Source organism: Peromyscus maniculatus, chromosome X (genome assembly GCF_049852395.1).
Source record: "Peromyscus maniculatus bairdii isolate BWxNUB_F1_BW_parent chromosome X, HU_Pman_BW_mat_3.1, whole genome shotgun sequence".
NCBI classification, from domain to species: domain Eukaryota; kingdom Metazoa; phylum Chordata; class Mammalia; order Rodentia; family Cricetidae; genus Peromyscus; species Peromyscus maniculatus.
In genome coordinates, this window is record NC_134875.1 from 49,525,682 (window position 1) to 49,535,191 (window position 9,510).

Consider the following 9,510-nt stretch of genomic DNA (forward strand, 5'->3'; position numbering starts at 1 on the left):
TGCTCCTTATTCATCTTGGACTTCTTATTTCTCTCTAGCACTTCTTCCAGGCTCGGGGTTCTAAGATGCCAGAGGTCCTCTTTAGTGTGTCTTTGCCCCCATCCCTATTGCCATCTCAATTGGTGTCTCTCAGGACTCATGAGGCTGTCAAAAGACGTCCTATTCACAGAATCAAATCACGTATCAGTCCCCAAATTTTTCATGAGTTATGTTAATGATCAGCTCATTGATGCATTATGAGCAGCTGCAAACTTTGTGTGTTTTTCCAGAGCTTCACAGGGAGCCCTGGCAGCTATCACTTGGACTCTGGGCTCTGTGGGACTGGAAGGGTCAATTTGTATGGCTATTGGTGACCTGTTTTATTTTCTCTGCTTCTCCTCGATATCCATAATGTTCCCTTTCACCACCCGTGGTGATCCCCCTCCCCTGGCACAGGGCTCAGTACCAACCATCCTAACACAGGAAATGGTAAAACAGAAGGACTATCACCTTACTCAGTGGTGGTTTCCTGGTTCTCATCATCAATTTTTCTCCAGACCCTATAATCCTAGACTAAGAGAATACAAGTATGCAGTGTCTTCCATGAGGACTTCAGAGATCCTTTTGGGGTGTTAAATGGAGCCTGAAGTCACACTTGGCACTCAACTCTTGCACTGCATCAATATTTTAAGTAAGAAAAAGGTAGGGATGGTTGTGAGTTGAACATGAAAGAAGTGAGATTTTTGTCCTGATTGCATATGCTGGCTGGTGGGCATGAGGAATGGTGGGATGATATTTTCATGCCAAGTACATCTTTTTGTAGATTATAGGAGTATAGGAGGCCTCATGATGTCTTTATTTTTTTTTTACCTGAAGGGCACTGGCAAGAGGGGGTGGGTCACAGCAGTCCTGGCCTCTGACTTCTCTGTTCTAAAGATTGAAGCAATAGGGAGAAAACCCTTTCCCATAGATGTTTCAAAAGCCAAGAATATCCCTGAGCCTCAAAGGTAGTCTAGGCTTAATTGGCTCCTTCACCCAAGAGTTCAGCTGCTATTGGAACTTACAGCTGGCATGAGCAGTAAGTAAGAGGTCAGAGAGTTTGTTGGGACTCTTGGACAAAGCAGTGTCTTGGGAGCTGGAGGTGACAAAATGGTGGTAGGAGTCACTGCATGAGCGTGAAGAGCAGGAGGCCCATATGAAAGTTTTCCAGAAAATGTAGTGGCTTTTGAAGTCTACATTGGCAACTTCCCTTTCATGTAAGATAATGACTGGCAGTTTGGAACTTGGGGCTTATACAGGGACACTTGGCTCAGCCTGGGAGGAGGAGACTGGATTTGCCTGGACTGAATCTACCAGGTTGAACTCAATCCTCAGGGGTGGGGTGGGGTCTTTGCCATGGAGGAGATGGAATTGGGGGGTGGGCTGGGGGGAAGGCGGGGTGGGGGTGGGGGTTGGGGGGTTGGGGGGGTGGGAGGAGGGAGAACAAGGGAATTCGTGGCTGATATGTAAAATTAAATTTAATAAATAAATAAAAAAAAAGATAATGACCAACATTGGTTATGCTTACTGAGCTGAAAGAATGAAGTCACAGATTTCATTGCCAGGTTTTCTGTCATTCATATGGATGCCTTGGAAAAAGGGGTTAGAAACACACACACACACACACACACACACACACACACACACACACTTCTAAGATCCTCAAATAACACTGCATCTTGGTTATAACCATTATACACAGAAGGAGAAGATTTTCTATTTGGAACACACATAAAATGCTAATTGAGCGTTGGAATATCAGAGACCCAGAGAGGTGAACTGTCAGACACTGTTTTTTTTTTTTTAAGCTTCTACAGTGAGAAGAGGAATAGATCATTATGCCTGTACTTTAACTCCTGTTTCACTATCAGAATAACTTTTTATCATTGTGGATACAATAGCAAAAATGGAAATTCTATACTTTTGAGAACTTCACACTCACTTTTATGACTAACCTGAAGATTGTCAATTTTCCATGAGCAGGAATAGTGAGGGCAAAAGAAGCAGTGAAGCCTTTCGTATAAAATCCCATTCCCTATGTGAATTGTCTTCCTAAGAATTCCCTGTAGACTTGTAGCAGTGTTACAATACAGTTAATATGTCTCACATATTCACAATTACGAGCCTGCAATATCTCATGTTTGGTGTGTCTCCATGGCACATTTCCCTTTAAATACAAGCATCTTTTTCATTTTATAAAATGCTAAGTCATACAATGGTTCTCTTTGCACATTCATTTTCTTCTTGAAAATGTAATTTTTTGAAAAGCTTGCATCCATTGGTTTATAGAAGCAAGCTTGACTGTTAACGACACTGTATCCAAGATGTTGCTAGCCAACTCCTAATTATGCTCCTGGTTTTTTGCCACTCCTCATTTTTTTCTATCTTGTAACTATAAATAGTGTAATGTCCAACTTGACAGGCCTGCTTCTAGGATGTCCTAGCCAAGGTCCTGGGGATCAGCCAGTATTTTCCAAGTTTGGTTTGGACACATACCCCAGAGTTTCCCCAAGTCTCCAATCTGCCAAACTTGCTTAGCAATCTCCTAAAAATTACTTTTTCTTATGTGCTCTATATTTTGGACTCCCAGACGATTTATTCAGTTGGGTCTTTGTCTTCCAAGAGGCACAGGTATGCTGCTATCTGAGTCATACATATCTATCTAAACAAACTGAGCAAGCTGGTGCGATGCCTGGGTTGTCACCATCAGAAGACAGCTTTCCCCTTCATTCATATTTCATCACATTTTCCAACAAACATTAAACACTTGGTTACAGAGGAAAAGACAAATTCCCTGGAGTCCCAGGCCCCTGTTATGCAAGAGCCAGTAGACACACAATCAATAGACACACAGATAACAATGACATGGCTTGGAAATGCCAAAATTGACAGAATTGAACAGTGCATTATGTGCCCGTGCGTATGTGTTAAAACTACATAAATTGGCTAGGCAGATGGCCAAGTGGGTAAAGTGTTCTCTAGCACCTAAGTAAAAGACAGGTGTGGTGGAACATGTCAGTAACCTCAGCACGGGCAGAGTGAGGAGGGTGTGGAGACAAACAGATCTAGGAGGATTGTTGAGCAGCCAGTGTAGCCTGAATGGTGAGCTCCAGTTCAATGAGAGACCCTGTCTTAAAAATAAGGTAGAGGAAGAGACACCCAGTGTCGACCTCCAGCTTCCACACATGAATAGAGGGGTGCTTATACTCCCACACAGTGTACACCCCGTACACATACAAACAAATCTATACATAAAATGGAGGCATTTTCCCCTAAGGCTTTTGTCTTTTCCAGAAAATTTGGAACTGGAAAGAGAATAACCTAAATAGGACTGTTAGCCAATAATATAGCCTTCTAGGCTAGCATTCCCCATCTCTTTTCAAAACAGAAAAGAAAATCCTGCAATGATGCAGTTATATTTTAATTTTATTTAATAGAGACAAAGGTGTTCCTATCTTACACATATTTGCCCATCATTTCCTGCATTTCTTCTGCTTCTTCACTCATTTTAGCACTTTGCTTTCTAACCCCTTGCTCCTTCAGTCTGCTCCCCTTCACTTCCTTTCTTAACTCCTAGAGAAGGAGGTTGAAGAGAAGGGGTAGAGGAGAGAGGGAGAGAGAAAGGGACAAAGAGAAGGAGGGGAACAGAAAGAGAGAATGAGATGGAGCTAAATGACCTTGAGCTGCGTCCGAACTATCCATAGGTACTCCACTCTACAGAGGAATATAGTCCTTAAGAAGAACTCATCATTTATTCATCTGTTACACTCTTAGCTGCAAACTTGTTGTTAGAAAGGAACAAATCCAGATACTCTCTAGGACCCTCCTCTTGCCAGGGATTTCTTGCATTTAGCTTAATATCTTTGAAATGCTTGGTTGGTGGTCACTTTAAGCTACCCATTCATATACAACTCAAACAAATAAACACAAAGACTCCCTACTTGGTGTAGACTGTATTTTGTAGTTTTTTTTTATTCTTTGCACTTAGGGGACCCACCACCCAGCTCCCAAATAAATACACAGGGATTTATTCTTAGTTATGAATGCCTGGCCTTAGCTTGGCTTGTTTCTAGTCAGCTTTCCTAACTTAACTTAAATTATTCCATTTCTCTTTACCTATGTTTTGCCTCTGAGCTTTTTACCTTTCTTTATTCTATATATCTTGCTTTCCTTCTTACTTCGTGGCTGGCTGTGTGGCTGTGTGGCTGGCCCCTGGTGTCATCCTTTCTTTCTCTTTTTTCTCACTCTTCCCTCTTTTCCCCTTCTATTTATCCTCTCTGCATGCCAGCCCTGCCTATCCTTTCTCTTGCCTAGCTATTGGCCATTCCTCTTTTTATTAGACCAATCAGATATTTTAGATAGGCAAAGTAACACAGCTTCACAGAGTTAAACAAATGCAACATAAAAGAATGCAACACATCTTTGTGTTATTAAGCAAATATTTCATAACATAAACTAATGTAACACACCTTAAAATAATATTCCACAGCAGTACTCCATGCAAGATATTGCACAGACAGTAGTGAATAATATAGCAATATAGACAAAGTGTCATGGAATTTGTTTTTCTAATGGTAGAAGTAGAAACAAAAGGTAGGCAAAAATGTAATCTCAACAAGTGCTAGCTACAATGAGTCCAATGGGTAAGATCATGTCACTATGAATGAAAAAGTCATGGACACATACTTAAAGAAGTACTGTTTAGAGTAAGGTCCCGAGAAACACAGAACATTAATTCTCAAGGACAGAAAAAAGGCTTGGCACAAAAGGAAATATACTTTTACCCTTCTAGCTAGGGTTTTTGCTTTCTGACATTTGTCAACTATGATCAATCTCTGTCTAAAAGTATTAATTGGAAAGTTCTGGAAATTTTAATTCATGCACTATTCTGAGTAGACTCATGAAACATTGAAGCACTTCTCATTGTCCTGCCAAGGATCTGAAGCATCTCATTGTCATGCATGCTCATGCTGTATACAGCACTTACCCATTAGTCACTTAGGAGTCATCTCAGTCATCAGATCAACTTTTTCAGTATTGCAGCACTTTATTTAAATAACCCTTACTTAACATAACCTTCACCTAACAATAGCCTTAAAATACAAGAACAGTTTGGTGACAATTTGGATACATCAAGGAAAAGCAGAGTGCAGCGTTTCTCCTGTATGTGAATTCATAAAAGATTCTTGACTTAATAAAGGAAGAAAGAGTTGTACATTGATGTTTCTTCTGAGGTAAGAATGAATTTTCCATGTTTGAAGTTGTATATATGGAAAGAGAAATTAATGCTAGTTTTTCTGTCATTCCCCGCCCCACCCAAATGCAAAAGTTACATTCATAGTGCATGTCAGGCACTTAGTAGAGATATTTGGGAGGCATCAACTTCAGTTTTGAAACCATGGTACATGTAGGGTTTCCTTCCACATGTTTTCAGGTGCTTAATAAAAGTCTGGAAACATACATCCATGAAATACTGGGGAACTGTTGTAGCTTTCATTGTGTAGTGTGAACAAGTAGGACAAATATGAAGAACTGAAGGCAAAGACTGCCCAGTGTATAAAGAAAAGGCAGTGTGTAGTAGGGTGTTATGAATACATCAGGCTATCATATACATCTTTTTGAGTATACAGGCATGTAAGGCATTCTTTCATTAAACTATAGAAACATGATGATGCTATTGCAAAGATTTCTAGGGCAGTCATAAATTCAAATATTCCATTGCTGTTGCCAATATCACATTTATAGAATGAGTATATGTGTTGTGATTTATAGTTTAGAGAATATGGTATAGCTGTACATATCCTGAAGTATCTGTCCCACGCTTATTTTGTAGGATGGATAGGTGGATTACAAAAAGTTTATTAATAATGAAGGAGGACTAGGGTTCAGGATATATAGCTGGCTATTTATACAACTGCTATGTTAGTTACCTTTGCACTGCCATGACCATAATAGCTAACATAAGGTTTTAATCTGCCCTAATGTTTAAGACGGGGAAGAACCATTTAGTTTATGGCAGTACAAGCAGTACAAGCATGTGGAGGAAGATATTCACATCACAGCAGACAGGAGGCAGGAAACAATGCTATAGCTAGAGACCAAGCTATAAACCTCCAAAGGCCTGCATTTATTGATCTGCTTCTGGCAGCTGGGTCTCACCTCTTAAGACCCGACAGCCCACTCCCACTGCCCACACCAGCCCCACAGCACTGCAAAAGCAAACACAAACAAAAACTAAGAAGCGACCCCAAGCATTTAGAGCAGTCGTTCTCAACCTGTGGGTTGTGACTCCTTTGGAGGTCGCATATCAGAGAGCCTGTATATCAGATATTTACATTACAATTAGTAAAGTAACAAAATTACAGTTATAAGTAGTAATGAAAATAATTTTATGATTGGGGGTCACCCAACATGAGGAACTGTATTAAAGGGTTACAGCATTAGGAAGGTTGAGAACCGCTAATGTAGAGTATAATCCTGAAGGGTATAACTCAGTTAGTAGAGTGTGTAAGAGTGCATACATACCAATAGCCTGTGTTATGCAGGGACGCTTGGCTCAATCTGGGAGGAGGGGACTGGACCTGCCTGGACTGAGTCTATCAGGTCGATCCCAGTCCTCGGGGGAGACGTTGATCTGGAGGCGGTGGGAATGGGGGGTGGGCTGGGGGGAAGGGGAGAGGGGCAGGAAGGGAGAGAACAACAGAATCTGTGGCTATTATGTAGAACTGAATAGTATTGTAAAATAAATAAATAAATAAATAAATAAATAAATAAATAAATAAATAAAAATTACAAAAAAAACTTCTCTCAAAAAAAAAAAGAGTGCATACATACCATGTATAAGGCCCTGGGTGCAAGCCTCAGAACAGTACACACACACACACACACACACACACATCTCATGAACCTGTTTGGGAACATTTCCTATTCAAACCAGAACAGGAGGGTTCTAGGTCCATGGAATAAACCAATCTCAGGCCAAAAATAATAAAAAGAAACTTGTGAACATTTAAAATCAGCCAAATTTGAACTTTTTGGGTGCTGAACACTATGCCAACTCTATCTAAACCCAGTGATGTGTAGGCACACTGAATCTCCCAGCATTTCACAGAGCTTCATTTTTCTGCTTCACTTGATTAATCATTGTTCAACTCATGCTGGATGTACATGCAGTATAATTAGATTTACGATGACTGTGCCCTCAGTGAGCAGGGATAAACGTTTTTCTTGTAATTTTCCCTGAAACAATATAGTACAGCAGCTATTTATGTAACATTTACATTATATTTGCTGTTACAAGTAATCTTGAGGCACTTTAAAACATGGAAGCATATGCATTAGCAAATATCATAGCATTTTTAGCAGGGCTTGAGCATTCACTGATTGTGATGTCCTGGAACTAGTAACCCCTGAGCTAGGAAGGAGAATTTATACAAACATGATACATTAGCTGTGTATCTTTCTCAGAGTCTCTTTCTGCTTCCCACTCGCCTACCTCAAAGGCTGAAACAGTGCTGATATTAGCCAACTACTTTCAGAGTAGAGTTTTTAGGGGCAGAATCTTGAATCATTCAGAAAAAGCAAGGGATGCTTGTTCTTAGTGCCGAGAGGGGCAAAAACTGAATGTGGTGAGCCCAAGAGGTGACTGCGCAGAGAAAAAAAAGTAAACCCAGACCCATGAGATGACTCAGCAGACAAAGGTGCTTGCTCCCAAGTCTGATGACCTGATTATCCTAAGATCCTTCAGGATGGCTGGAGAGAACCAAAAGTTGTCCTCTGACCTCCACAGGTGTGCTGAGGTACACGTGTGCCTACATTCACACACACACATATACAGATAAACAGATATGTAGATAGATATTTTTCATAAATAAAAAGATTTTTAACAAATATATATATATATATTTTTTTTCGAGACAGGGTTTCTCTGTGTAGCTTTGCGCCTTTCCTGGAACTCACTTGGTAGCCCAGGCTGGCCTCGAACTCATAGAGATCCGCCTGGCTCTGCCTCCCGAGGGCTGGGATTAAAGGCGTGCGCCACCACCACCCGGCCATAAATATATATTTTTAATGTTAATGAATAGAAAGGTCAGGAATAAAATTCAAGGGTTTAGGGCAGTTGTGTCAAATGAGGTCTTGAGGTTGGGGAATTTTCTTCTTTGGTCACCTGCCATGAAGTATATGGGTGAATTGGCTCAGAATAATGGCAGGGAGTTGAAAATTCCATAGTTTTTTTCAGTAAGAATTTGTGGCCTGTTTAATAGCTTTCTTGAGTTAGAAGGCTGATTCCCATGAACACCATGATAACCCACCAGCTTCTGCCATGGCCTCTCCCTTTCCTTCCAGCACACAGGTGACATGGTGCCAGAGAGAAAGATACATGAAGGCTGGGCTTAGCCAAGAGCAAGAAAAGCCACTTAATCATTGTGTGCTTAGAGTTAACAGGAAAGAGAAGGCAACACTTTCAATAGTTCTTGAACTATTAATACTCACAGCAGTATCTTTGGACACTTAGTGGAGTGGATATGGTGTAAGCTGGGAGGCAATAGTGTTCAGTGATAAAATGTCTCATGATTTAATCTGATCCCATATCTGCTATGCTAGTTATGTGCTCCTGGGTGAGTTAATTCTACTTTTCTGCACCTCAATTGCCACAGATAGAGAACAAAATTAATAAATTATTGTTGGACAGTTTCAGTGAGGTTATTTATAAACTACTTAGCACTGCACGGGGCATAAAGTAAATGTGTATCAGTGGTGATTTTTATTTGGGAACAAAGATGGGTGGAGTCTCCCATCTAAATTGTCTCCCCAGGTGCTCATAGTCTGTATGGCTTGGGATGGTGCTTAATAGTGCAGAAAAGCTGTGAGATGGAAATTAGCATTGTAATGGTTGAGGTCAGGGTGCATTATTGATACAAGAGACTCCTGAGGTGAACTCAGTAATGAACAGCTTTCATGTTGTTGCATAACCTGTTCTAGGAAAGGTCTAGTAGCCTAGGGCTGGATTATTCAGATGTAGGTCTAGGATTTGGCTTTTCAGTGATAGGTGGAGCAGCCACACACAGGCAGATCCAGGGAGTAAATGTAAACCTTTTCCTAGAAAGTAGTGAAGATCCAGATAAGAAGAGCACAAATGAACAAATCTTAGAGAGCTGTGGGAAGATAGACAAAAAAAAATGCATAGCCAAAACAAAGAGGCAGGTACTTTTAGGGACAAGTCTAGAGGAAGTAGGGATCCAGAGCACCAACACTGTTGGGGAGATTCTAGTTGATTGGCACAAAGAGGACTTGAAGACTAACATTTGGTTTTATTGACAGTCTGCTAAGTAGTGGGTTGGTATAGGCTTGGGGTGACAGTTTTAATAATTCTATTAGGTGGATATCATTTCTGTTATGAGAGGAAATAGAGAACTAAAGGTATGAAGCAATTTGTCTTATGTCACTCAACTGATCACTCAAAAAGATAAGAAGGTGGAAATGAGTAAATGA